Raw genomic sequence first — 19666 nt, forward strand, 5'->3', positions numbered from 1 at the left:
ATACATACTGACTAAGATCACCAAGCAGCACATATTTCATAATGTATAATATGGCTTTATTAAAAGCAAGCATTTGGATCATCTTTAGATCACCAAGCAGCACGTATTTCACAATGTATAGCATGGCTTTATTAAAAGCAAGCATTTAGATCACCTTTAAGCCCCACTAGGTACCTACTACTAGAGGCAATTATGAATAGTTTGACAGACACTTGCCTACAAGCCCCTGCTTAACACTCCCCATAGCATCGTAGAAATAGTTATCTTGGCCAACAGAGGTGAGGATGGTTCTCTCCAGAATCCATTACCTTTCTATAACTGACTAAAGGAATGACTGCTTAGACACAAAATGTTCCCTGCTCTTCTAAGAAGGGAAAAACACCACAAACAATTCCATGTGTTAAGGTAGGAGATCATAAGTCAGATCATTATGGACGTGAAGAAAATATAAAACTTTTATTAAATATGTATGCATTCTAGGTCTGTCTATCCCAGGGCCCAAAGCAAAGTTGTCACCTTCAGTCTTTCTAGGGGTCCCAATTTTTTCATAACTGGCCTTCCTATATTAATCTAAAATTAGCTCAGTCCATCAACTTAACCTAAAACCTTTGTCTCCCTGCCAGTTTCTTAGAGGCAGCCTGGCATGGGGTTGTTGCACTTTCACTATCCCAGGCCTTTCTACCTCCTCCTATCTCTGTTCTTCTTACTTTATAGCTGGGCTTCTTTTCCTTATTGGTCTCATCTGTGGGTGTATGCCTCCATGATTGGTAATTCCAGCAGCTGTATCCTGGGGTGCAGTCAGTCTGACTATCTATGTGAGGGGAAGATTCTCCTCTTCCTTCTGCCTGTGGTCAGTACAGAGTTTGCCAACCCCCTTATCAAGGTACACTGGAAACATTTTTATTAAAATCTTGATAGATTTTTTTTAAGAATAAAAACAACGTCTGTGTCTAGTACTGGGCACCAGACTTGAGCTGTATTCCCAGCTCTGCCAGCAACATGCTGCGTGACCTTGTGCAAGCCACTTCACCTCTGTGCCCAGTTCATCTCTCATTCTTTGTCTGCCTTCTGTACTTAGACTGTAAGCTCTTTGGGTGAGGGACTGTCATTTATTATATGTTTGTACAGTGCCTACCACAATTGGGCTCTGTTGTTAGTTGGGGTCTATGTGTACCACTGTGGTATTAATGTAATTCAAATATTTTGGAAAAAAAATCAAGATGATTATAATTTTTCACTAATTAGTCCATGACCTGAAAGTAGGTTGGGCCCTGTGACTGCATACAACCCCATTTACTTCAATTGGTATTTATCCACAAGAATTATTTCCAGGATCAAGCCTTATTGTTTACACACACACAGAAGTCCAGATTATTGGTCTCATTAGTACTCTGTGACCATATTGGCCTCCAAGCACTCATCCATGGCCCATCAGGGCACTACTCATGCTGCCTCAGGGTCTCCAGTGGTCAGCTGCCACCACTCACAAAATCCAGTGGTGCTTTAGTTCTTCATCTAAAACACTCCAAGAGTATTAAAAGTATAAAACGAAGAGAAAACAAAGAACTCAAAATAGGGTCATCCAACAAGTCTTCAGTTGGACCTCACATATCTACTCAGGGCCTGTTTTCAAACAACCAGCCCTTTGATAAGTCTCTAAGGGCCCAGTCATCACATCCACTAGGAAGCTCATCCAACTGGCAAGCTTTCTCATCCAGACTCCTCTCAGAGATGGACAAGCAGAGCTCTGCTTTCCTTCCTGGCTAGCCCCTAACTATCCTAGGTCTTTTCATTTTAATCCCCTTCTCCACACCTGATTTCTGCTACAGGTATAGGAGTGTGGGGCTGATTGAGTCTGCAGGCCCTTGTGAACCCCTCTTTGCCAGTATGGGACCAATAAAACCCCTCACATAGTACAATAGTTCCTCAAATATTTGAGGCCATATTCTACCCTCATTTATACTTGTACAACCCCATTGACTTCAATTTAAGCCATAGGGACAGAGCCTCAGCAGCTGTAAATTGGAATGGCTTCATTGAATGTTTTAATTTTACCTAAAAAAATAATAAATAGGAAGAGTACCTGCCTAATCCTTGCTATGTTAATTGCCTTTATACAATAGTCACAGCTGGTTGGTGTAATATAGTGCCGATGACTTTGCAGTATGTGAAGCTGTTTTGCTGAAAAAAAAAACATTTTCAAATGTCAGCATGAACATAGTTTGAAAAACGTCAGCTGCTGTAGTTTCAGCTTCAATTTGTGGTTTTATTACATCCCCAAAAATCCCCTGAGGGACAGATTCAATAAAAACTCCCTTTGTTTCAGTGTGACATCCCTCTTCCCTCAACGAAACAAAAAACTTGTGAGGTTTGCGTGGGCTTCTGCAGTATGAAAGCTGGACACCACTTTTATTGGATACAGCTAAAAATCAAGAAAATAAAGTGATTTCTAGTTCTAGCCAGGGAGTATTTAGGAATAATGCTATATCAGGGTGCTGTAAGAATACCAGTGACGTGGACTCTGGGAACATGAGCTACATAAGAACATAAGAACAGCGGTACTGGGTCAGACCAAAGGTCCATCTAGCCCAGTATCCTGTCTACCAACAGTGGCCAATGCCAGGTGCCCCAGAGGGAGTGAACCTAACAGGTAATGATCAGGTGATCTCTCTCCTGCCATCCATCTCCACCCTCTGACAAACAGAGTCTAGGGACACCATTCCTTACCCATCGTGGCTAATAGCCATTAATGGACTTAACCTCCATGAATTTATCCAGTTCTCTTTTAAACTCTGTTATAGTCCTAGCCTTCACAACCTCCTCAGGTAAGGAGTTCCACAAGTTGACTGTGCACTGTATGAAGAAGAACTTCCTTTTATTTGTTTTAAACCTGCTGCCTATTAATTTCATTTGTGACCCCTAGTTCTTGTATTATGGGAATAAGTAAATAACTTTTCCTTATCTACTTTCTCTACATCACTCATAATTTTATATACCTCTATCATATCCCCCCTTAGTCTCCTTTTTTCCAAGCTGAAAAGTCCTAGCCTCTTTAATCTCTCCTCATATGGGACCCTCTCCAAACCCCTAATCATTTTAGTTGCCCTTCTCTGAACCTTTTCTAGTGCCAGTATTTCTTTTTTGAGATGAGCAGACCAAATCTGTATGCAGTATTCAAGATGTGGGCGTACCATCGATTTATATAAGGGCAATAATATATTCTCCATCTTATTCTCTATCCCCTTTTAAATGATTCCTAACATCCTGTTTGCTTTTTTGACCGTCTCTGCACACTGTGTGGACATCTTCAGAGAACTATCCACAATGACTCCAAGATCTTTTTCCTGATTTCCTGTAGCTAAATTAGCCCCCATCATACTGTATGTATAGTTGGAGTTATTTTTTCCAATGTGCATTACTTTACATTCATCCACATTAAATTTCATTTGCCATTTTGTTGCCCAATCACTTAGTTTTGTGAGATCTTTTTGAAGTTCTTCACAGTCTGCTTTGGTCTTAACTATCTTGAGCAGTTTAGTATCATCTGCAAACATTGCCACCTCACTGTTTACCCCTTTCTCCAGATCATTTTTGAATAAGTTGAATAGGATGGGTCCTAGGACTGACCCTTGGGGAACACCACTAGTTACCCCTCTCCATTCTGAGAATTTACCATTAATTCCTACCCTTTGTTCCCTGTCTTTTAACCAGTTCTCAATCCATAAAAAGACCTTCCCTTTTATCCCATGACAACTTAATTTACATACGAGCCTTTGGTTCGGGACCTTGTCAAAGGCTTTCTGGAAATTTAAGTACACTATGTCCACTGGATCCCCCTTGTCCACATGTTTGTTGACCCCTTCAAAGAACTCTAATAGATTAGTAAGACACGATTTCCCTTTACAGAAACCATGTTGACTTTTGCCCAACAATTTATGTTCTTCTATGTGTCTGACAATTTTATTCTTTACTATTGTTTCGACTAATTTGCCCGGTACCAACATTAGACTTACCGGTCTGTAATTGCCGGGATCACCTCTAGAGCCCTTTTTAAATATTGGCATTACATTAGCTATCTTCCAGTCTTTGGGTACAGAAGCCGATTTAAAGGACAGGTTACAAACCCTAGTTCATAGTTCCACAATTTCACATTTGAGTTCTTTCAGAACTCTTGGGTGAATGCCATCTGGTCCCGGTGACTTGTTAATGTTAAGTTTATCAATTAATTCCAAAATCTCCTCTCATGACACTTCAATCTGTGACAGTTCCTCAGATTTGTCACCTACAAAAGCCGGCTCAGGTTTGGGAATCTCCCTAACATCCTCAGCCATGAAGACTGAAGCAAAGAATTCGTTTAGTTTCTCTGCAATGACTTTATCGTCTTTAAGCGCTCCTTTTCTATCTCTATCATCGAGGGGCCCCACTGGTTGTTTAGCAGGCTTCCTGCTTCTGATGTACTTAAAAAAAACATTTTGTTATTACCTTTTGAGTTTTTGGCTAGCCGTTCTTCAAACTCCTCTTTGGCTTTTCTTATTACATTTTTACACTTAATTTGGCAGTGTTTATGCTCCTTTCTATTTGCTTCACTAGGAGTTGACTTCCACTTTTTAAAGGAAGTCTTTTTATCTCTTACTGCTTCTTTTACATGGTTGTTAAGCCACGGTGGCTCTTTTTTAGTTTTTTTACCATGTTTCTTAATTTGGGGTGTACATTTAAGTTGGGCTTCTATTATGGTGTCTTTAAAAAGAGCCCATGCAGCTTGCAAGGATTTCACTTTGGTCACTGGACCTTTTAATTTCTGTTTAACTAACCCCCTCATTTTTGCATAGTTCCCCTTTTTGAAATTAAATGCCACAGTGTTAGGCCCTTGAGATGTTCTTCCCACCACAGGGATGTTAAATGTTCTTATATTATGGTCACTATTTCCAAGTGGTCCTGTTATTATTACCTCTTGGACCAGCTCCTGTGCTCCACTCAGAACTAAATCTAGAGTTGCCTCTCCCCTTGTGGGTTCCCGTACCAGCTGCTCCAAGAAGCAGTCATTTAAAGTATCGAGAAATTTTGTCTCTGCATTTTATCCTGAGGTGACATGTTCCCAGTCAATATGGGGATAATTGAAATCCCCCAGTATTATTGAGTTCTTAATTTTGATAGCCTCTCTAACTTTAGCTAGTGACCCTAGAACATACTTCTGAGCTGTTATACCAATATGACTGGATTACTAATCTTGTTGTAGGTTAGAGATTCCTGGCACAGGAAGATTATTCAGCTGTGAAGCATTATAGTCTTCTGCTATTCTTAGTGTTCAGTTCGCAGGCTGCCAAGACGTCACTATCCTACATGGGAAAACACCATTTTTGCAGCATAATTATGGTTTATGGTCCCAGGCTTTTGCAGCATTTAGTACTTGACTTGAGGAGCTGTGGCCTTCCACTTCCTTCCTCTCTCAAACCAAGACTCAACCCCTGCATACTGAAAATGACTATGGCACCTTGTAACAGGGCAACGATTCACCCGGCAGCGCCTCCTACTGGTCATCCGGGGAATTAGCTAGCCTTTCCCCAGCCCTGCTCCACTTTAGGTACCCTGCTCAGCTCCCAGCAGCCGGGCCCATCTCTCTCCACGTCTAGAGAGAGACTCTCTGAGCTCTAGCCTAGCAGCCCCTTTATAGGGCCAGCTGCGGCCTGATTGGGGTGTGGCCCAGCTGCGGCTGCTTCCCCAATTAGCCCAGGCTTATTGGTTCCCCGTCACAGCCCTCTTGCAGGGCCTTCAGGGCTGGAGCAGGGTAACCGCCCCGCTACACACCTACATACCTTTGAGGGGCTGTGTCTATATGATGAAAATAACTAGGGTTCAAAACCTGCCCTTAGATAAACATGTAACCTCTATTTATAGAACTTGCAAATTTGACCCACATTCGCCTTATGTCAGTGAGCTCTACTGATCATGTTCAGGGAAAGTAGATGATATGCTTCCCCACTGCATATCTGGTGGCTTGAGTGGAAAAATGAATATATATCTTGAAGAGCAGAGACCTAGCACACTTTAAAAAAAAAAATTGGAGTTTGCACAGCTGGGAAGCAGGCAGGAACATTTGATTTAATATTATCATGTTTAGTGTCAGTCTATTTCGTAATAAGAGGATTTTTTCCCTGGTATGTTTTCTTTCAGTCCCTCATTTTCCCCATCTGGATAATGATACTTATCTTCACGTTGAGATCTGTTGATGAAAAATGCTATAGAAGAGCTAAGTGTTTTTATTCACTAAAGATGGGTCAAAAAGGTACAGCTAAGAGCAATTACAATTAAACACAACTGGAGGGACTTTGGTGCTTATAAAGAAGAGGAACTAACATAGTAATAGAGAACTGTGTAGAACAACATATAGTGCAGATGCTGTACCATGTAAATTTCAAGTCACTCTCAATGTACGATACACAGTATAAAATATATTCACCACTAGAATAGGTATTATGTCGTTGAGAGTATTGCGGGTCTCTCAGTGGCATAATACCTATTCTAGAGGTGAATATATTGTACATTCTTTATATGAGAGGTTTGCTGAGCTACATATTAGAAAACCCCTACTAAGGCACTGAATACTTTTTGTATCTGTTTATTCTTGATAATGCAGCTATACAGATGGCACGATCAACCTTCTAAAAAAGTCAGGAATCATCTATCACAGCTTTGGGCTGAAGACACTGACCTTTATTTGCTAAAATCTTTTCTTCCTGAACACTATGACAGTTGAGCTCAGAGTGCCTATGCTGCTGAGCTGAACTATCTGTCACTGCACCTATTCTCACTTAGTGGTTTTAAATCCACTAGAAGCCGGCCAAGAAGGTGTTCTGTGCTTGTCAGGGTGTGTGACTGAAAATGCAGCAGCGAGTAGTTCAGACTATGCAAAATGTAGGCATATGTCTGCAAGCATACTCTCTACTGAAGCCTTGAGTTTGTCAAATTGCCTAGTATTTCTGTGACAAATGTCCATGGGATCCTAAGATAAAACCATCAAGCTAATTTCCACTGTGACCTGATCAGTATTTGAATTGAGGTGCCAAGATCCAACAATCCTGTTAACCCACTTCCCTGAATATCTATTCCCCAATGCTTCTGAATTTCTAGTGAAGATCGTAGTCAGATCAGTGATTTTCCATGGCACAGAAGTCTGTAAAACTTTAGACATGAAGATCCCTAATGGACACATCCAACACTAAAGTGTGGGTTCCTGAGAAAAAAACCTAAAATAGAAAATCGAAATCCATTTTCAAACCATAATAAGTAACCTCAAGACTTACCATTGCATAATTATAATAACAAGTTTGTACTTCTATAGTGACTTTCCTCTCAAGATTTCAGAATGTTTTACCAAAAGTAATTAAGACTTGCAACACCTTTGTGAAGAAGAGAGTTATTACCACCCTTTTTTACATGTGGGTAAGCTGAGACACAGAGAGGCTAAATGTGTTGTCACACAGACTTTCTGTGCAGAAGAGGAAATTGAAACCAGAAATTCTGATCACAGATGCTTGCTCTAACCAGTAGACAGACTGTACTAAGTTCCACATTGCTTTTTTTCATCTTCAACAGCTCAAGCACCTTCTCTATTCAGCAACACTCACTTGACTTTTCCTGTTGTTTCATAATCATACATGTGTATGTAAATGTAGTTTATTAAATCTTGCAACTAACGTTGGTCAGAAAGTGGTTTTTGGTCCCTGAAAATTTTGATTTTTTCATTGAAAAATTAAAGATGTAAAAGATGAAAAAAATTACCCAAAAGCAAAAGACCAAAATCACCCAAACAAACAAAAACACTTAGGTCATTTGACATGCAATTATCAGAATACTCATTTATTTTATTCCTATAAAAAAACATGTCAAACTCCATTATGATGTTCGATAATTGGATCTCTGAAGGACTTTGGTCTTAGAACAGAGTTTTTCAGCCTGGCTTGCTATGTAATTCTTGCTACCAGGCTTCTATTATAATGCATGTGTAATTTGTATTTTTGGATTTCTGACAAAGCTATCAAAAACATTCATGGAAAAATGATACTTCCCATGAAAAATTGTATATGGTTGAAAACTAACTCCATTGATTTCAACAGGGCTGCTCATAGTGCCTAAAGGTAAATACATGTGCTAGCATTTGCAGGATCAGGCCTTGTGTTTTTTTTATTTTATTTTAATTTATTTTTCTGTTTGAGGAAGTAGCAACTAAATAAAGTTGAACTGCAGTAAAGACAGCAAGTGGGACAGCTGTGAATTACAACCAACAAGTTGTGTGGGGTAGTTTTATGATCATCAGAAGATTATACTGAGTCCCATTTTACCATTCTTTTAATAAAATTTTATATTGATAAAACAGAAGGGGGCAAGTATCAAGATTTATTTAATTACATTTCCACCCACACAAATCTGTGATAAAGCATAGTTTGCAGTGTGGTTGAGGAAATTACATAGGAACTGCCTGAACACAATAGCCTGTAAATGGTGATAATGAAAGATTCAATCTGCTTTGAAGGCAGGGGATAGCACACAGACATCTGCTCTTATATCTCTTTTTACTGTTAACATACAAAACACAAAGAAACCAGAAGGCTGCAAATTTCCAGTGTGTTTAATATATATGGTAAATAGTATTAAGAAACTGCCCTAGAGTATAATGGGCCTTTCTCTGTCACCATGTTCGGGGTCCTTTTCAGTTGTATTTATAAAGAAGTTGAAATAGAGATAATATGAGTACTATGATGCCACATGATAAATAACAAGGCAAACAATATAAAGGAAAGGCTTATGTAATGTGAGGAATTTCCCTTCCTCAGCAACTGTGCGTCTAGGAGTGAATTCCATCCTTCATAACCTTTTAAAATCTCTAGGCCCAGCTCTATGTTTGTTAGAGCTGGTTGTTGTTTTATTTTTCTTCCAATTTTTTTTTATTATTAATTTTGTGGCAAAATTTCAAACTTTGACCAAAAAGTAGCCTGACATTTTTGCAGGTTGTTGTTGTTGTTTTTGAAAATGTAACCTCAGGTTTTGACCAGCTATAGAGCTGCTTTAATTTTTTTAAACATGGATGAGAAAAGAAATCTTTTTCTTGCATGATAATTGGGAGAGCTGACTGAAAAATGGAAATTGCATGGGTAAAAGTGTTCATGAAAATTTGCCCTTTTTTTCAAATCAGCTGTCCATTTAGTGTGCAAGGAAAATACACTATAGTCAGTGGATATATTAAATGCTCTGTATCTAATACTATGCCTTGATAAGTAATAGAGAATGCTACATTATTTTCAGTGTTTATTCAGTTCTTTTATTGAGTACCATGGGTCAGAAAATCTAGGTGCACAAAATAAAGTATACAGATTATTTGCTGTACAGAAAAAAGAAAACAAATATAATATAAAAAGCACACATGAGTAGCAAATTATTCCAGTCCTCCCCCCAATTATGTAATGCTCCAGAAACAAGGTTTATTTTTCACATATGCTTTGTACATTAATTAGTTTACTAAGTAATTGTGACACTGGCAGACCAGGTCATGCCAGAGTGTAATCAGGCCAATTCACTTGTGTATTATCATAGATTTTTAGGGTTGAAAGGGACCTCAGGAGGTCATCTAGTCCAACCACCTGCTCAAAGCAGGACCAATCCCCAACTAAATCCCCAAATCCCTAAATGGCCCCCTCAAGGATTGAGCTCACTATCCTGGATTTAACAGGTTAATGCTCAAACCACTGAGCTATCCCTCCTCCCATTAGTATAGATTAAAGTGATTGTTGAAGGTAGAAGAGTGTTTTTGGTGTTTAGACTTCATAAAACTAATGTGGCGTTACTTGCATTGTTTCCACTTATCTGTATTCTGTTATAATGCAACAGCAAACGTTTATATTGTGTATACCCCTCTGACTAAATAACGCATCAAAGAAGCCTTGTGGCATTCTAATGAAGGACTTTAACAAAAAACTGCTAATTTCAAAGCAAGTGACCATTGTCTGTGATGACCAGAGGTCAAAGACTTAAAATGCATTCCTCACTGTCATCAAAGGAAAAGTCCATGTGGGTGGAGACACAGTCAGCTTGTTTTCTGTCAGAAGAAGCTATAAATATGGATTCAAAGAAAGATCCTTCATCTCCAGAGAGTTTGGACTCTTACAGGGAAGTGTACCAGATGCAAACAGAGAATCTGGGTACACTGAAAAGACACGGGAAAGTGGCAGTTTATTACGTCACTGCCACCATTTGGAACTACAAACTGTGACACACCTGTACATATATTTCACCTGCTTTAACCTCTCAATAACTCATTTTCTCTTTTTAGCTAATAAAACTTTAGTGAGTTTACTACAGAATTGGCTACCAGTATTGTCTTTGGTGTAAGATCTGGAGTACCAATTGATCTGGGGTAAGTGTCTGGTGTTTTGGGACTGGGAACAACCTGATGTGGTGTTAGTTTTGGCTGAAGTGATTTTTTAATCACAAAGTTCAGTCTGGGTGGAAAGATAGACTGGAGAGTTTAAGAGGACTGTCTGACTCCATGATAAGACTGGTAGAGATATCCAGGAGTTCACATTTGTACTGATTTGGTGAAATCTAATTATGGAACACACTACCAGTTTGGGGTGTCTGTCCTGTTTTCTGACAGTCTGCCTTGAGGTGGGCATTCATATGTCTCCAGACAGTGTGACAATAACTATTTTTGTTTCAATTTTAAAAAATCAACATTTTTCAGTTTAAAAAAAAAAAAAAAGCATTAACCTAGAGGTGAATGAAAAGTTTTAGCAATTAATTACATATTGATTTCATTTCAGCACACAAGTGTAATTGTTAACACCGTTATGTAAAATTGGTAATGCAATAGTGCTACTGAACAGAAAAATAAATAAATAAGAGAAATCCTATTTTGGATTGAAGGTGTTTATGGTTTAACCTCTGAAGAAAATATAGCGCTTAATACCCAGGAGGTATATGATGTATAATGTTTCTCTGGAACACCAATATGTTTCCTCTCACTGTATTTTCCCCATCAGTGTGGATTTTTAGCAGTCAAGGTTTAAAATAAATCTGACTCAACACAGAGGGAACTTCAGGACTACTACATCTTCCCAGTCAATCTCACATCTCCGTAGGGACTACTAAATATTTTAAATGGAAATTAATGATTTTCTTGCCACATTTGCAAACTCTTCTTTTCCAATGGAGCCAGCACAGCAGTTCAGTGAACCATACTCTCTACCTCACTGACCCTCTCTGTCCTGTATTTCAGTTCCCACTTGAGACGTGATTTTAATTTTTGATGAGGCTTTAGTGTTTGGATCTCAGCAACACTGACCTCGGAGCAGGTGAGAGACTGGCTTACAATCTGAAATGAGTCATCCTGCACTGCTGAAACTACTTGCACAATGTTGCAATAAGAGTAGGTTAAGGTATAGGGGCCACAAGATGGTATGTGTTTGGAACATAATTCAATTTATTTTTACACTTTTTTTTATTCATTCAATCACAAAACTATTTAATGAAAGGGGTAGAAGAAAGATTAGCTTTTACTGCATTAGATTGTCACAATAAAAATTGCCCCCCCCCATAGGGTCCCCTGGGTAAGCATCAGAGTTGTATATTGCTAACGCTTTTATATGCATTGGAAAGGACCTTGGGAAGGGTTGAAGGTGTGAGTGTGGAGTGGAAGATTCCTTTGCAGGTTACAAGAGGCCAAAGGGAGAGGAAGGGAGAAAGGAACGGGTTAACTCAATGATCCAGCTAGGCCCGAAGATAAGGAATGAAACTGCAGCCCAAGGCCAGTGCACACAAACAGGCTCTCTGCTGCCAAACAGCCGGAAGCCTGTATCTAAACCCCGGCCAGCCATGAGAAATGAGAACTGAGCCAGACAGAATATTGAAGGGGTTGCAAAACTAGTAAGATTGCGAAGGTCAGTGAGTTGGAACACAACAGTCTCGCGACCCTGAAACCGGTTGTTTTGGGGAAGCTAAGGGAGCCGTGGAAGGCCAGTTCAGACTGGTACAGAGAGCATGGGGAACGAGGGTCCCTGGATGAAAACGCCCCCGGAAGAAGCCAGGGCTTAAAAGACTCCCGAGGGCTGGAGCAAGTCGAAGATTTACAGCGGACCCTAGACGACCTGTGCACAGGGAAGAACTCTCGTCTACCCTTCCCCCTTTTCTTCCTACATTACACCCAGGCTTGGCCAGCCTTGGGTTGTGCATGTGTAAGTATGAAAGTGCGTTAGGGCTCGGGCACTAATGCTTTCTTCCTCCCTCTGAGTGACATGGGGCACGGCCAGCACTCACAGCTGTTATTTGGTTAATAAAGCTTTAAACTTAGTCACTTAGTGTACTCCTTCATCACCTCCCCTAAAGATCCTGCGGCCTCAGCTTGATCACCTGAAGCCCCAGGCAGATTTGAAACATAAATCTGTCACAGAATAAAGAAAGAAAGAGAAAATGATGTACAGAAATGAAGTGAGGTATTGTTGTTATTAACCTATTTCCATAAATATGCATTATGCTTTAAAAAATACAATAGGCACAACCCCTGTCCTGAAAATGTTACAATCTGTATTTGAAAAAAAAACAAAAACAAAAACCCTAAATCTAACATTTAAAAGTAATACAAATATATATATAAATAATATTTTAACCTAGTTATAGATTCATAGATTCATAGATTCTAGGACTGGAAGGGACCTCGAGCGGTCATCGAGTCCAGTCCCCTGCCCGCATGGCAGGGCCAAATACTGTCTAGACCATCCCTGATAGACATTTATCTAACCTACTCTTAAATATCTCCAGAGATGGAGATTCCACAACCTCCCTAGGCAATTTATTCCAGTGTTTAACCACCCTGACAGTTAGGAACTTTTTCCTAATGTCCAACCTAGACCTCCCTTGCTGCAGTTTAAGCCCATTGCTTCTTGTTCTATCCTCAGAGGCTAAGGTGAACAAGTTTTCTCCCTCCTCCTTATGACACCCTTTTACAGTGACCAGGGGGTGCAGGTTGAAGGAAGCAATAATGAAAAGAGTGAAGAGTTAGTAGTATTTAATGTCAGACTTAACCTAAGGCTATAAGATGAAATAAGAGGAAATCAAGTGGCACAGTGGCTTGAAAGGAATGAAGAAATTCCTTATAATGAGGCAGAGCAAGGGAAAGAACAAATCTGTCACTATGAAACCTCAAAAGAGGCAGGGAGGGAGGCTAAGATTGTTGGAATGGGTAAATAGGAAGGTGGAACAGGTGAATAATAGGTCAGTGAGGTGGGGGAAGGAGGTGGTATATGCAGAGTTTTGAAAACTAGGACAGCAATTTTGGCTTGGATATAGCTCCAAAACCAGTGAACTGGGGAAGATATCTTACTTCCTGTAATAAAATGTCATGTGGGCATAGCATTTTTGGACCCCCTCAGTAGAATTTTGAAAGACCATAACTGTAAGAAGAATTACAATAATGTGTTTGTTTCTTTATTCCACTCTGTCACAGGATATGTCACACCTCAAGAAGAGATCTAACAAAGGGTGGACATTCATCATGAGACCCAGACCTGCTCCCATTGTAGTCAATGGGAGCTCTGCTATGCCATAAAGGTATTTCACATTACTTAGGGACTCATTGTCCACATGGTCTGCCATATTTGTTAACTTTCAAGGCACAGTAACAAGCCTGTCTTTTCATGAGAGGTTTGCTGAGAGAAGAGAGGTTTGGAGAAGTCTATTTTATTTAAGACTATTGTGTTTATTATTTTACTTGCTAGATAGCATATATTTCCATGTGTTTTATAGTGAGATAGGGAGCCATTTATATTCTAATGCATTCTGATGGTGTTATTGTATATGTTAATTTGTGTAATGGGCACCCAGACCTTAGGATGGGTATCTCCTGAGTTATTTTAAATTGAAATAAATTAATGTGCAAATATTGTAATGTCCAGCATGACTGCAGTGTGCAGATCTCACCTCCTTTGTGTCATCTCTCCCTGTCTCTCCCTACCTCAGTTAAGTATTTTCCAGCTACAAAGACAAAAGGCTTGTCTGACTAAATATATCTAAAGCCACTAGGTTATAATGTAGGCACAAATGTATTTCTGGGTGAATTCAGTAAAGAGATGCATGATCACAACACTATCAGTCACATTTTCATGTATCATCTATTGGCCATGAAAGTGTGTTGAGGGCAGTAAGCATTGAAAAAAGTGTAGCAACAGACTGGAAACTCCTAAACATGCATCTGTAGGTGGGGGAGAGGGGGGTCAGAGGAGTTGCTTACCCTTGGGAGGGGCAGGGGATTCATACTAAAAAAGCACCCATGAATTCCCAAGAACCTTATGCATTTCAACATATCTTCTGGAAGATAAGGACATCACCCCTAACTCTTCCAACCTCCCACATTTTCCTCTTTCCCTTACCCTGTGAATCCTAATCTCTGTATAGCACTTCTACTGAGTAAAAGGAAAGTGCCACTGATATCTCAAACCCTGGCTTTGCACCCTTTTCAACCAGAATGACAAGTTTTCGTCCTCAACACCAGCAGAGGTGGAAAGACACTTTGGCCTTTGTTAAGTCACTTACCAAGTCTGCATAGTGAATGACAGACCTTGGATCAAAGCTCAGTATTTCTAGGCTCCTATTCCCATGGTCAGGCCATATGATTTTCAAACTTTCCCACTTGACTGATTCTTGTATTTTTTTCTTCCCTCCACAATCCAGCTATAAAAAAAGGGAGGGTAGTCATGACCCCCGAAGTTGAGAACTTATACATTAGACCATGCTGACTATGGGCCCAATCCATTTCCCATCCAACTCAATGGAAAGACTCCCACGGGTTTGAACTGGAATGGGATCAGACCCTATAAGGGCTATCTTTCATGCTGAACTTACTAGAAGCTGGTATAATACTGACAAAGACATTTTTTCCTTTTGATCCAAAAAGGAGTGAAACCTAATTTTCTTGAGACCAAATGAATGAATGAATAAATAAATAAATAGTGCACTTAAAAAAGAAAAGAAAAGCTAGAACACCCATCTTTCAGAGAGTAGTTTTAATCAAGCAAATTAAAGATAATATAAACATGGTGATATGAGTCTGATTTTATTTTAAAGTGATTTATCACCAGGCAGTGGGTTTTCTCCTCCCCATGCTTTCACAGCTCTAATATAACTTTTTCTTTTTCCATTGCTAGGGCTGAGTACTATGACAGGCAGTAGGATTAATGATACAACGCAAAGGTCCTGTTATTTAATAGATAACTATATCATAACAAACTGTGTATAAAACAATAAATGTCTCCTGCAGTGCTGTTAAAGAGCTAGTGTGTGGGCCATAGCATTAATGTTCTATGGAAAGCATTTGTAGGGCATACACGCTTCTCCCTGGCACATTTGTGATGCTGCTATGATACTGGAGGTGTAACATTTCATTCTGTTCCAACCATTGCTATTACACATGTTCACTATGGGTCACCAGGGGCAAATGTGTTGATTGGTGTGTGTTGAAGAAGTTAATAAGGGGGCAGCCAAACTCCAGCTAGAATTGCAACCTGTCAGATTTTTACACAGATAGGTTTCTAAATGCTGCGTAGGGTGTTAGCCCACAGACAAGCAATATTGTTTGATATTTGGTTAGCAACTTCCAGGATCAACTATAAAGTATGCATTTTAAAATTCCTCCCTGTTAAAAATGGATGGATACTACCATTGCACTGCTATGGTGCAGGCTATAGATATTAAAATGAACAATCTACTGGCTCTATGGAAACCATAATTGAGCACAGTGGTCTCATATTGATTTCAAACATCCTTCCTAATTAATTTTGCTGTTGATAAGCCAGCTCATCAGATGACTTTCAACCAATGGATCAAATGTAATATACGCTAAACTGTAACCCTGAATATGTTGACTTTGTTAACCTAGTTACCATATCAAAGGCAGAAAAATTGCATAGGATTATTCCTTTAAAAGTAAAGTACTAAATATTATATTCTAATATGTGTGTCTTGCTTTTGTCTTTCTAAAATGAATTTTCACTGGTAAATTCCCAATTACTGTGCATGTGCATCATTTTTAAATGACACTATTAGTTTTAAATTAATGGCAAGATCCTTCTAAGTGTACTTAGTAATGATTTGTGTTGAGCAGAAATGCTGGAGCAGTGTTGTTGGCCTTTGGCTTTTCATTTCAAGTGTAGCACACATTAATGGCTCAGTAAGTGTTTGTCCCCTTCAGAGATGAATTTGAGTAGAAATTCCATTTCAGATACGTTCAAGGGCAAAGCAAGCTGTTTGGAAAGTGGAGATGGTGAGAAATAAGCTTGTCAGATGCTCTCATTGTACGCTTCTTGAACAGAGTCTCCCTTGTTACTGACACATGCTGCTGTTATGCCTAGGTGGATTGTCATAACTATAAAGGGAAGGGTAACAGCTCTCTGTGTACAGAGACTCCAAATCCTTTTACCTGTAAAGGGTTAAGAAGCTCGGGTAACCTGGCTGACACCTGACCCAAGGACCAATAAGGAGACAAGATACTTTCAAATCTTGGGGGGGGGGAAAGGCTTTTGTGTGTGCTCTTTGTTTTAACGAGTGGTTCGCTCTGGGGACTGAGAGGGACCAGACATCAATCCAGGTTCTCCCCATCTTTCTAAACAAGTCTCTCCTATTTCAAACTAGTAAGTAAAAGACAGGCAAGGCGTCTTAGATTTACTTTGTTTTCTCAACTTGTAAATGTACCTTTTTACCAGAGTGTGTATCTTTGTTTGCTGTACTTTGAACCTAAGACAGAGGGGGGTCCTCTGAGCTCTTTAAGTTTGATTACCCTGTAAGCTATTTTCCATACTGATTTTACAGAGATGATTTTTACCTTTTTCTTTAATTAAAAGCCTTCTTTTTTAAGAACCAGATTGATTTCTCCTTGTTTTAAGATCCAAGGGGGTTTGGATCTGTATTCACCAGGAGTTGGTGAAAGGAGGGTGGAAGGAAGGAGGAGGGATGGTTAATTTCTCCTTGTTTTAAGATCCAAGGGGGTTTGGATCTGTGTTCACCAGGGAATTGGTGAAAGGTTTCTCAAGGCTTCCCAGGGAGGGAATTCTTGTGATGGTGGCAGCGGACCAAAGCTAAGCTGGTAGATAAGCTTAGAAGTTTTCATGCAGGCCCCTACATTTGAACCCTAAAGTTCAAAGTGGGGATCCAGCCTTGACATGGGTTGTTTTTGTTTTTTTTTTCTCATAAGTGCCAGTAATCCATCCAGAGGGAGCTCAAGTTGAAAAAATGCTAAAAGGTGTGCTTTTGTCAGTGAATGGAAACAGACGAGTTTATCGTAATATGGGCTTCAATGTATCCTCCCGGGGCATTGTATTAAGGGATTAGAAGTGATCCTGACATTTGTCAAAACGCACTGTCCCTTTTTACCCTTAGCTTTATTCTGTCTCTGTCTGAAGTCATGATTTTGCAACATTATGGCCATATCCTTTCCCTGTGATGCAGGAGCTCTTGGCCTAGCTGAGAAAAAGGGTGCAAAGGTGCTTGAAACCAGGCTAATCTTGTGATGCAGTTTGCTATAACAGCCCCAATAGGCTGTTTGACACTTACAATCAGTGGGGAGCAGTGCCATGCCTCTTTTTGTTCCAGCTACACCCCCTAAGATGTCAGGCAGGAGAGAGGTGGCATAGGAGTCACTAAGGTGGCTCTGTAGCCCTGACAAGGGCCTGTGCTGTGATCTCCCAGTGTGGAGTATTCCTCAGGTGATATAGAGCCACTTTAACAACTCCTATACCATCTTTCTTCCAGGAATCAGATCCAGGGCTGCTTTCTCCCCAGGGAGAGGCACAAGATGTCTGTAGGATTTATCATTGTGTTCTTACCATAGCCAGAATAAAAAGGCTGGCCAGACAAATTATCCATGGGAATTTTTTGCTCAAAACTTTTTTTAAGGAATAACTAAATAAGATTTTAAAACATTTTTTCCATTTGTTCATTTTTTCTGAATGTTTCCCAAGACAGTGATTATAGCTCTTTTATCCCGTTTAAGGAAATGATTAACAACACGCTTTTCCACTCAAAGCGCAGAACAAGTACCTTGAATCTCCTGTTTGCTGCAGCAGATTGATACAGTAACAACTGAAGAGAAGACTCAATTAGCTTGTGAATAATCAGAACATGCACAAAAAATTATTGGTGAAAAAACCAAGAAATGATATATATAAAAAAAACCCAGCACCTCTCTGTTAGTTAATGGTTATATACCTTCCATAATGTTTTCCCTCTCATAGCACTCTGGGGTTTTGTCTGGTGGGGTTTTCTTCCCATTATTATTTATGCATTTATTTTAAAATAATAAAGGTTATGTGGTAATCTCAAAGTTGTGAAAAAGATCAAATGTTAATTCCCTTCAGATTGTCAGCGATCACTTCTCTGTGTACATTTCACTAATGAATTACTGGCTTTTGGCCAAGACAGATTAAAGTCACTAACGTGGTTATAGTAAACCTTGTAACAAAAGCAACCCGGTTTTTATTGCAGATGAAATATTTGTGTGAACATGAAAATGTTCATGTAAGTGGCTATGTTATGGACAGGCTTAAATTTAATGAGGAAGGGGTAAGCAGACAAGAAATACAGGAGAAAAACCAGGAGTGAGGAATAAAGGAAATAAAGACAGAACAAACAGATTGGGATTCTAGAGCTATCCTCAGCAGGGATTTAAAGCTCTCTAGTTAACATTACAGTTCCTCAGCAGGCATGCAGTACATCGCTTTTATAATCTTCCAGTTCAATCTCTTGCATCAAGCAGCTCTCTGCTTTTATAGCAAAAGCACCCTGTTCCTTACAGACTCAAGCTGAAACTTCAAGATGAAAAGAACAGGTTGGTAATATAAACTTTGGAAATAGATAGCAAAGTTCATGGCTATGGGCTAAAATCAGTTCTAGTGCAACTGAGAGCACCTATTTTGAAGTTGACACAGTGAGGAGCAGTAGAGTTGCATCTATGTACAACAGGTCTAAATTTCAGTGGGCTGAAACAGCTTTAGTGGACTGTTTAAAAGCCTGATACTGTGAGTTCTGATTGCTTTCTATGAAGTGCTTGACTCCTGATGACTTCAGTAGAAGTAAAAGGGTTTTGTAATGAGACATGCCAGTCATTAAATTTATGCCAAACAAGAAGGAACTGATTTCTGGGAAAGTTTTGCTGTTTCAAAATGAGTTCTACATATTTTAATATGCAAGGTTTCACTTAAAGCTGTGTAAACCCTGAAGCTTCTAGATGAACTATGTAAGCTTCTAGATGAGCTATCTAAGCATATATAGTATAATGTTTAGTCAGCATTCAGGAATATGGCTGATTTTGGAGAGAAGGTACAATACAGATATTAACAGCACAAGAAACCATCTGAATCTGACTCTGCTGTCTGCTCTAGCTTCTGGAAATATCCCCTTTAAACTGGTAATACTGAAATACTTAACACAAGCATTAGCAGAGTCACTACATACTAAAAATGGGGTTGATTGGGAATTTAAGGGATTGATGAGAGAGACTCTGTCCAGGAGCTTGAAGATATTGGACCATTACTCTATTAAAATAAACTGATGTAATTTCATTAAAATCAACAGTATATATAGACAGTGATTATACAGACTCCTTGTTGTGTTTATACAGAAGGATAGCTAT

This window comes from Terrapene carolina, unplaced genomic scaffold, assembly GCF_002925995.2.
Source record: "Terrapene carolina triunguis isolate 2854851 unplaced genomic scaffold, T_m_triunguis-2.0 Scaffold69, whole genome shotgun sequence".
NCBI lineage: Eukaryota > Metazoa > Chordata > Testudines > Emydidae > Terrapene > Terrapene triunguis.